The sequence below is a fragment of the Mustela nigripes genome, chromosome 1, assembly GCF_022355385.1.
Source record: "Mustela nigripes isolate SB6536 chromosome 1, MUSNIG.SB6536, whole genome shotgun sequence".
Classification (NCBI taxonomy): Eukaryota; Metazoa; Chordata; class Mammalia; order Carnivora; family Mustelidae; genus Mustela; species Mustela nigripes.
The window spans coordinates 244,982,475-244,992,684 of NC_081557.1; the positions used below are offsets into that span (position 1 = coordinate 244,982,475).

General features: G+C 45.4%; 1 protein-coding gene across 2 annotated transcripts in view; it reads right to left on the reverse strand.

Annotated features, from left to right (window-relative positions):
• The window catches only part of LNX1 (ligand of numb-protein X 1), a 178,881-nt gene that overhangs the window by 114,588 nt on the left and 54,083 nt on the right, over nucleotides 1-10,210 (reverse strand). The window contains exons 1-3 of one of the 2 annotated variants that reach the window (XM_059383955.1): nucleotides 6,012-6,077; nucleotides 5,053-5,238; nucleotides 4,792-4,919 (exon numbers count right to left, since the gene is read on the reverse strand). The gene's annotated coding sequence lies outside the window, so the exon portion shown is untranslated. Of the gene's footprint in view, nucleotides 1-4,791; nucleotides 4,920-5,052; nucleotides 5,239-6,011; nucleotides 6,078-10,210 lie in introns of those variants that run through there. The other variant, XM_059383964.1, reaches the window with a different exon arrangement.

Below are 10,210 nucleotides of genomic sequence, written 5' to 3' on the forward strand. Positions count from 1 at the left end.
ATTCATTTTTCAATACATACTAGGCACATGTAAACACAGCAAATAAACAAATATTCCAAACATACCAAGAAAAAATAACCTTCAGTGTCAGGGGAGTCAGTACCCCAAAAAAGGCAACCTACTGGATTTTTGGACCGCTCTCATTCTTAGAAAGTTCTTTCTTATATTGATCTGAGAGGCGTCTCCATGTAACTAAGCAATAGGTCACTGTGGTGTCTTTGTTCACTTAGAACAAAAGGAGGTAAGAGGACATGGTGAGGGTAAGGGGTTTACAGGAGGCAATTGACATTCTTGGTTTCTCATTTCAGTTAAGAGCAGTTTCTGTACTTAACAACATGTCTGGTTTTCATGTTAACCCTTATTCTTTGGGGATCACAGATGGCCAAATCCCATGAACCCAAAAAGAGAGATGTAGTCTTCCTTGAAAATAGTTTTGAAAAGCCCTTGATAGCTTGGAGGCATTGTCAGAGGACCAGAAATATGCCACCCACATAAAAGCGAGTCTGCGTGGTGCCAACCCATAAATATCAGGAATAGTTATGTGTCACCTGCAGGAGGTCCATGAATGCTGAAGTGATGAGGAGGACACATATCAGAGCCACCCTCGTGAGTCCTCTCTTGGCAGCGTCTTATAAGAATGGCCTTTCAAGTGGTCAGAATCCCAGCAGCAGAACCTCTTTTCACCACTCAACTGTGGAATTCACATCCAAAAGGGAGACTCTGGAAGCCAGGGAGCTGGGAATCGCTGCTCTGGGAGAACCCACTGTTTATGGACCTCATGGAATCCTCCCACCACAGGTCTGCAGAAGACCAGGCCTTTCGATGGGCAGCTACCCTACCCTGGAGCTCCAAGATAAACAAGATCATCCATGTTAACGGGCTTTCTGTCTAAACCTTTGGGGGCCTTTTGGGAAATCTGTTATTCTCAAAGAGTCTTTGGCCCTCTGCTGACTACTCTTTCCAACATTGCTATGTCCAAACTGTAGCATGACCTGAGAAGGCGGACTTTAACCGAAATAATCATTGTTTCCTCTACAGGCTCACCTCAGAGACAGATGGGGTTCAGTTCCAGGCCACCACAATAAGGCGAGTTCACAACAAAACAGATAGCATAATAAAGCCAGTCAAGGGAATGTTTTGGTTTCCCAGTGCGTATATAAGTTTAAACTCTATCATAGTCTATTACACATGGCATCGCATTACATCTAAAAAAGCGATGTGTGGACTTTAATTTAAAAATCCTTTCTTGCTAAAAAATGTTAACCATCATCTGAGCTTCTAGTGAGTCGCAATCACTGGGCACACGTCACCATAACACGTGTAATGGTAATGAAAAGTTTGAAATACGGTGAGAATTACCAAAATGTGACATGGCGACACAAAGGAACAAATGCTGTTGGGAAAATGGCACTGATGGACGTGCTAGAGGGAGGCTTGCCACAACTCTTCCACTTGTAAAAAAAAAAAAATGCAGTATTTGCAAACTGCAATCCAGTCACGTATGTACTGCGTGTACCAAAAGCTATGCCTGTACTAATCCAACGAGGGTTAACTGATTGAGCCCCTACTCTATCATGGACCAGGCACTTCGCACGAAACCATCTCCTGTTTGATCCTTACCACAGCACTGGCTTTGGAAAGTATTCCATTTTCCAGATGAGGCTATGTGCGACCGAGAGGCATGAAGCGGCTTATGTCCATTATGTTGTGGAATCGGGTCTCGAACCCAGATCTGTCACATTCCAACTTCCTTTAGAAAAATAATAGTAGCAAGAGCTCACATTGTGTCAGGTAGTAGTCTAAGCACTTTGGACACCGCGCTCATTTCTTCCTCATAACGAGCCTGTTTTATAGCTGGGGTAAGGGGGTCCAATCACCATCACAGGTCACACTGTTAACATAAGAGAGCGCTGGCTTTGGAACCCCGGCAATCTGATGCTAACAGAAGGTAAATAAACATGGACACTGCTGGGCAGGGAGGCTGAGGTTCCTCTCCAGGACCCTCTAAGCATACCAGGAGTAGGGTTGAGGTTATGAACCCTTGTCCTCAATCAGCTGGTGAATGATGAAAACTTGCCTTAGCTTTTCAGGATAGGGTGAGACTTAGAGGAGCCTGGGAACATCTCTGCTCTCCTGCCATGCCTCAAGGTCCTTCAATGGCATGGGATATTCCAGAACTGAGGCGATCATCTCCAAGGGAGCTACAAGCCCCCTTCCCCAGTGCAGGGCAGGCTCCCAACTAGCCACCTCCCCCTCGTCCTGGTGACTTGGCATGGCAGATCACCAGGTTGTGGCTAAGGGTGTTTACCTGCAAGATTGGAGGAAACCCAGCACCCACCCTGCCCAGGAGAGAGAGCATGGTTGAAAGCAGAAAAGGTCGCCTGCCAAGTCAGATTACAGCCGACGACAACAGGAACATTTTCCCGGCAGGCCTGCGGAGGACCACATTCGGTGTGTCTGTTGGGGTGTGAGAGCTTTGCCGTGGGAAAGGCAGGAGGACAGCAGCTCCTAAGCACGTTTGGGAGCTGGCAGAGACCGACTGGCCTGGCTCGTGTGACGCAGTTTAAGCGTTCTCCTGCCTCCTGCCTATTTTCTTTCTCTGAACTGTTAACATCGGAGTTAATTATGTACAATTAATACCATAACAAGAGCTATCAGGGTTCCTAATGATGGCAACCGCAGATCTTTTATCTTGGTAAGGTCAGACTACCTCTGTCGGGCACCCAGGAAAATTCCTTCAAGAATGGCCCGCACCTCTATTTGGTCCCCTGTAGCGCCAGTCACTGGTCACTCGACACCCTCCGCGTGTTACCCCATGTGCTTCTCATGAGCACTTCAATCATAAGGCTCGTCTCCTGTTTTACTGACGAAGAAACGGACGTTCTGAGAAGTCCAGTAACCTGCTCATGAGTATGCATGGAAGACACAGTGTGTTTTCCAGTCAGACCTATCGCCACTTGAACCAAGAGATGGGATTACTACAGGCAGGAAGCCGCTGTGGGTCCTTCACCCCTCTGGACAATACTTGTGTGTAAATTATCCAAGAGACCAAGTGCCTTCTAGATAACCTGACTCTGGATTCCAGCCTCCATATTTTCTTTCCTTTCTTCTATCTGGAGGCATAGCATCCTGAGCTGTGTTCCTTTAGTGGGGAAGGACCTTGACATACAGTGATGAAAGGTATTTAATCGTAACATCACTGCTGTGCAAAGAGCTAACAGTCCATGGTAATCCAGAGGAATGCGTCTCGTGGAGAGGTCTGTGACTTTAAAGACACGGTCCTCTCCAGAAACAGTCAGGATCGAGGAGATCCTTTCTTTTCTTCTGCTGACAAAGCTCTGAATCAAGTGAGAATACTGCTAAGCGACAACCTTGCAGCCACCATCCAAATACAGCACTGGGGTGGAGGAGTGGGGGGAGTAGAACAGACAAAAGTCAGTGCGAGAACATTATGAGCTTCCAAGGAGGGAGAGAGAAATTGGCAACAAGGCCCCAGGCAGATTCTCAGTGGTGAGAAGCAAGGGTCTGAGACCAAACTTTGCTCAGCTTATTTCCATTTTTCCTTCTGGAGAGTTGACAAGCGCCTTGAATTTCCAGGGGAATGAAAATGAGTGTAACTCCCAACAGCTTATTCCTTTGCAAAGATCTTTGCAAACAGATCTCAGAAAAGTCACTGATGAATCCAGAATGAAATGTTCCCTGGCTGGTTCATTTCTCCCTCTACAGTTTCCAGCTCATCCCGGCAGGGGACTGGGTTTATTTTCCTTTCTCTAAGGACAGTGCTGGCTGCAGAGTGTGGCTCTTGGGCTGTCAAGAACAGAAGTAAGACAGGCTGGCAGATCAGGATTAAGAAAACAAAAATGGATCCTAGAGGTAAAATTACTAAAAAAAAAAAAAAAAAAAAAAAAAAAAAAGGTCAGAGAAAAAAAGTCTTTTCGGTAGATTTGCTATAAAAAGAGAAAAAGAAAGGTGGAAGAATTGAAAAAAAAAAAAATGTTAAAAATCCGACCTGAAGTTACATTCATTCTTGTTAAGCATGGAGGAAATAATCTTTACTTTAACCAAAGGTCAGCAGGCAGCCAGTCCAGGTCTGGATGTAAACAGCTCTAATCCGGACTGCAAAGTGGTTTTTTAAGAACGTCAACAAAGAAAAAATAAAACCCAGTAGACTTTTTTAGAGAAGAAAGAGGGAGGAAAATGAGTGTTGGCCTCTGAGAAGGGCAGCAGAAGGTAGTCGTCTGAGCACCGGACTTCTGGCAGGGGTGGCGGGGGCGGGGGGGGGGGGGGCCACATGTAAGGTCATCTCACAGGTTCAGATGGAAATTGCCTCTGGTGCGACAAACGCAGAGAAGTAAGGCCAAATAAGGCAAATGAGGCAAAAATAAGGCAACTCTGAATTCATTCGGCCCTGGCCTCCCAACCCTCCCTTAAAACGGGCTGAACAGGTCTGAGTCTTTGAGTTCAGTTTCAAAAAAGTCTCCACTGCACTCCACTCCAGGGTTAAAAAAAAAAAAAAAAATCAGATCAACTTCCAGACAAGCAGAGCCTGGCTTAATGATTAAGAGAAACAAAAAGGATTAAATATCTGGCCTGGGAGAATTTTCCTGTACAACCCAAATGTCAAAGGCATCTCTCTGCTCTTCCCTCTCAAAAGAGCTTCTCCCTGTGGGACAAACACCCGGGCTAAGTCATTCAGCTTTTATTTTTTCGTTCAATTTCCTCATTCAGAGAGATCCCTCAGGGGCCAGGGGTCTAAATGCCAAAAGAGAAAAATGAAGGGTTTCAACTCACCTTTTCCAGTGCGTGTCCCGGGCACTCAAGGCAGCCGCAGCCCCGAAGTTCCCATGCCTTGTGGGTGAATCTGGCAGTTCCTGGGGCTCCCGGAGCAGTGACCAGGCTCAACCTTGGTGCACAGGTGCCTAAGGAAGGAGGAGGGCATTGGTTGGTCGAGAGCAGGAAACGTGTGACATCACGGGAGCCTCACAGATAAAACATTGCTGGGCCTTTAGCTATTGAAACAGTCAGTATAGGTCCCGCCCACCTGTCATTTACCTGAATACCTGGGAGCAGGTAGGTGGCGTCTCTGTGCAGACAGATGAATCAGTTAGAGCAATTGGCCCACTGGAATTTACTTTCTTTCCTGAGCACAGCACGTGCCCAACCCCGTGGACAGATCTGAATTTACAAGCATGGTGGCTTCCGCGGCCCCTTCCTCTCTCCCCCTTCCCAAATAGCTACCTATAAAAAAGAGTTCAAAAGGAAATTTAAACACAGAGACAGTGTGTTGATGGGCGTAAGAAAGAAGAGTGTGAAGATCCCTCGACCGCTTGGAAAACATTTGAGAATTGCCCTCAAAAGCTGTTCTGAATAGCATCCCTTTGAATCCAGTGCTTCTCTGTTCCGATATTAAAAACTGGAGGTGACACTTCAAATTCATTAAAAAAAAAAAAATCTAAACAGGCTACTGGTTGGCAGTTTCAAGGTCGGGGGTTTTCAAATGCTTTTTCTCCTCCTCCCACACCGGCGGGAGGACAGCGTTTTAATTCCATATTCAGGAGTTTGTAAAACTTGGGTCTTTCCTACGGCGGCTTCCTGGGCTGTTAGTCACATGGAGCTGACAGTTCCCTCTAAGCCTGCAATTAGCAGCCATTTAAATGATTCAGATTTGAATGATGGTACAGTAATAAGGTGGCTTTGTCTGCTGAATTACAGCCAGGAAGAAGGAGTCAGAATTATTTCTGTCCCAAGCGTGCTGTGTGACCCTGGGCAAGTCACGGTGTTGCTTCAGCTCTGCCAGCAGGCTGACAGGAACGCCAAGCTCAGCTCTGCCCGCGCACTGCACCAGCTGGGAGCTATAATGACTGACTGTTAAGCCCTTTGGCATCTTTCAGACTATTGTAAACAACTGCCTGCATTGTATTAAATGAAATTGTATTTCTGCCCCCCCCTCTACCCCCCCCCCCCACCCCCAGCATCTCCCGACCATTCATTCATTCTCTGGAATGTGCTACCTGGGGAAATTGTGGCTTCTCCCTCCCAGGAGATGGTCTGCTGGTCCAGAGAGACTTTTTATTCCCCTTGAAGGAAAAAAAAAAAGTAGAAATTCCTATTCCCCACTGCCTTATTCTGTGTCCCTCTTCTCCTGATACCAGAAACCCTTTGGTTCCATGGGTTCGAACATTGTACTGCTTCGGTGGGTTATGGTCGGTCGTTGGGTGAGTAGGTTAGTGGCTTGGCTGGGGGAGGGGTGGAGGAAGAGGAATCAGTGAGAGGGGGAGGGGCAGAAGAGGAAAGGAAGGAAGTCTTGATTCTGTTCTCTTGGCCTCAACTTTGGGCTCAGCCAATCATCCAAGACCTTGTGAAACCACCAGGGAGGGAAGAAGGAGCAGGGCGGACTCTGCATACTTCACCAGGAGGAGAGCGGGCTCCTCTCCCCCAGCTATCCCAGACGGCACACCACCTTCCCCACCTGGGACCCGGGTGCACTGTGAAGAGAATGAAAATCTTTAAAAACAAAACAAAACAAAACAAAAAACTCCCATGCATATTTTTCTCCAACAGAAACTAAGGTTGGTGTGGCCTCTCCTTCAGTGTTAACAAGAAGAGGCAAACCCTTTTCCATGCGGGTCATTCAGGAAAAGTACCAGTCCCTCAGCTTATTCTCAACTGAGAAACAAAAGCAAAACACAGGCTTCTTCTTCACTTGGATAGGGTGTCCCCTGCGCCCTGAGAAGGGCAGGGCGAGCCACCAACCTGATGAATCATCTAGAAGGCTCAACCTCTGACACTCTTGGGTCTACCTGCCTTCCCTGTGTGTCAATCATGCCTTACGTTTTTCTAGGGCCTCCAAGTCTGTCCCCAGAGAGAATGGAATCACAGACAGATTTTTTCTGTGTGTTTTTGAGTTTGTTTTTGTTTTTTTGATGGGGGAGCTATGTGTTTTGGGGGGCCAGGGGAGAGCTTGTAGGAAGTGACAGTGCATGATGCTTTATCCAAAGGCCTCCTGGCTATGGGCTTTACTTGCTGGATTCACAAACACTTGGCCTTCTGTAAGGATGGCCTGATGAATAAAAATTAAGAACAAGAGTTGAGGCAGGAGGGGAATTTGCTCCCTGGTGTGGTTGTATTAAATGAAGAGAAAGAGAAAAAAGTAGATACATTTTACACAATCAGCCATCCTCAGTGAGGTGCATCTTGCTATACCTAGATTTAGAACAATCTCTAAAGGTTAAAAAAAAATCAATATGGGCTTCTTTATTCCATTAGGGCTGTGACATTATGAAGGAAATGATATTTCTAAACGATTGGTGAAGAGATTTAAGTAATAAGCATAAAAAGCTGACATCGAATAAGTGCTTACTGGGGGCTACTTACAGTTCTAAGCACATTTTACAACAGTCCTAGATGTTAGGTACTATTTGCATTTAAAGCTGGGAAATCCAAGGCATAGGAAGGCTGAGAACTTAAGGGCAGCCCAGCCAGCAAGTAGCTGGCCCAGAGCAGTTTTAGCCAGTGGAAAGAAAGGGAGGAGAGTTTCTGATTTTATGCTCACCAGGCAACCTCTTGGACACTAACTAAATTTCTAACCCCTCCTCTATTCAGAAGGAAGTATCTTGTGGAAGTAGCCCTGGGGGTGTGTGTAAGTTTCTGGGAAGAAGTGTCTTCAGCTGCAAATGAGTTATTAATCTGGTTTCTACGTAGACTATATGTGTACAGAACATATATACATATGCAAATATAGGCATATATAACAGATGCACGTATTTATGCATATAGTTATGAGGAAACACACTCTGAATGCATTACTTGACATCACCGTTTGGAAACCTGTCAAACCCACCCCAGGAATGGAAGATCAACTTGAGGGGCCTCATCAGAATGATCAATTGTAAATCTCAATAGTATCTTCTAGGGTGATTTCTCTGTAAAAATCCAACAGTCTATACCTTTAAAATCGGAACATCTCATCAGGACAGCCTTAAGAACACAGAACTACCTACAACTGGATAATATGAGACCATGTAAAGTTAAGTTCCAGTACGAACCACAACCATGACGGGTGGTTGAGCCTGGCTTGGCAAATACCTACACGCACAATGTTCCATTCTTCCCCCTACACACCAGACAGGGGACCCACTAGTCCTTGCTGAACCACCATGGCACCCTTTAGCTGAGAGGTAACCTCAGAATCGTCAAGATGAAAGTCCAAAGACGGTGTAACTTCTAGGTCTTGTTTCACAGAAGGTGGAGGGATAATCGGGAAAGGAACAGAGTGGTGTTGGCTGGTGCCATCGGGGAAGACTTCATGGAGAAGTCTGATGGATTGGCAAGATGGTGGGAAGGGCACACAGTTCCAGACGTGGTGGCAGTGTAGATGGGGGCAGGGATTATCGCAGCCTGTGTGTGTTGAGGAGGAAGTGGTGGTGGGCGAGCAGAGGGAGGCCAGGGAAGAAGATCCATGGCATGCTCAGTTTGGACAGGTAAGGTGGGACCAAATTCTGAAGACCCTCAAGGACTGACTGCTTCGGGTCTTTACTGTGTTACTGGCTACTACTCTCAAGATGAATAAGCAGCTTTTTTAATTGGAGGAAAAAAGGAAGAAAGAAATTCAACATCTTGAGCATGGAGTAATTTATTAAGAGTGACAACGTTTTAAGAAACCAACTGAAAAATCCACCCTTAAGTACAGGGAACAAACAGGTGGTTGCCAGAGGAGAGGTGTGGGAGGGGGATGGGTGTGGAACCGAAAAAGGGGATCAAGAGTACACTTCTCCAGGAAAAATAAAGAATGACCATGTCTTCAGTGCGGAGGTAAATCTCTAGGAGATGCCATTTTGGCTACCTTATGATCTTCAGAGACACGCCTCCTCTGCAGTCCTTATATCCTATAAATACGGTCGTCTGGAGGGACAGGTGGAATGCATTAGAAATCTCTCTGAACTCAAGGTTGGGCCTGTCCTAGTTAACCAGCCAGCTCACTTGGGCTTTTTGATTAGCTTGAATTCTTTTATGTATCCTGACAGGGAAATCTAAGTGGGGAAAGAAGGTCTGGTTTCAAAGCTCTTTCCTTCTCGATCAACACAATGAAGGTTGGCATTCTCAAGGATTCCTCCTGGCAATGAACCTATTGCTAAGAGCATGCCTCGTGATTCCTCAGAATTACTTTGCCCCTGTTTGCTTCTTTTTTTTTTTTTTTTTATGGCATATTTGTAGAGTTGTCTCAGATGACTAAATGCCACAACAAAACACAGTCCATGTGATTTTAATATACACATCTCAAGAAAAAGCCACTTTGGCTGCAAGTACCTGGTGTTATGAGATGGAATTGGCTGTATACATTCCATCATCTTGGCCTCAGGTTTTTTTTTTTTTTTTAACTAGCTTAACCCCAAATCTTTCATTGGCTAATTACAAGTGCTTAGCATGAAGCAAATAAGCAGATCCTACAAAGGCAATTATAGAAAATAATAGTAATAATCACAGCGATCAGCAGCTGTGATAGATGTTGTCTGGTTCTGTGTATGTGGAGGAGAATGTGGTTCTCTCAAGAAACTCATGGCCTGGGTATTGCCTGCTGTGCAGATGAGCTTCTAGAACATTTTATGGATCTACAGTTTAGGAGCAGACAGTTTCTACTTTGTGTGCTTTTTGGGGAGGAGAGAGTACCTCAGCTATTGGACTTGGCACCTAGTTTGTGAACTTGGCCTACATTTGTGGCCAGTACCCTCTCTGCTCTAGCACACATACACAGAAGGACTTCGTTGTTGCGGTCTCTGTAATTATCACAAGGCCTATATTCCATACCTGTAAGTATCTTTATGTTTCTATGACTCCATTCCTGTGTAAACCAAATGGGTTAGTCTATGTTTTGGTGATGGTTGTCACTATGTTTTGGTGATGGTTGTCATGTCTTTGTTTCTTTATTGGTTCCTTCTTTTACAGTTATATTGATTGACCCAATGCCATATATCAAAGATATAAAATATCTCTTCTCCTTGTTAACTTTGGCCTCGTTCTAAGGGCTTCCATGTCCTTGTAGATGACCCCTCAAGCATCCTTGACCTCCTCAACTATGAGGACATTTACATTTGCTCCTCTTAAGCTGCCAGTTCTCCTTCTTCTTCTTCTTCTTCTTCTTCTTCTTCTTCTTCTTCTTCTTCTTCTTCTTCTTCTTCTTCTTCTTCTTCTTCTTCTTCTTCTTCTTCTTCTT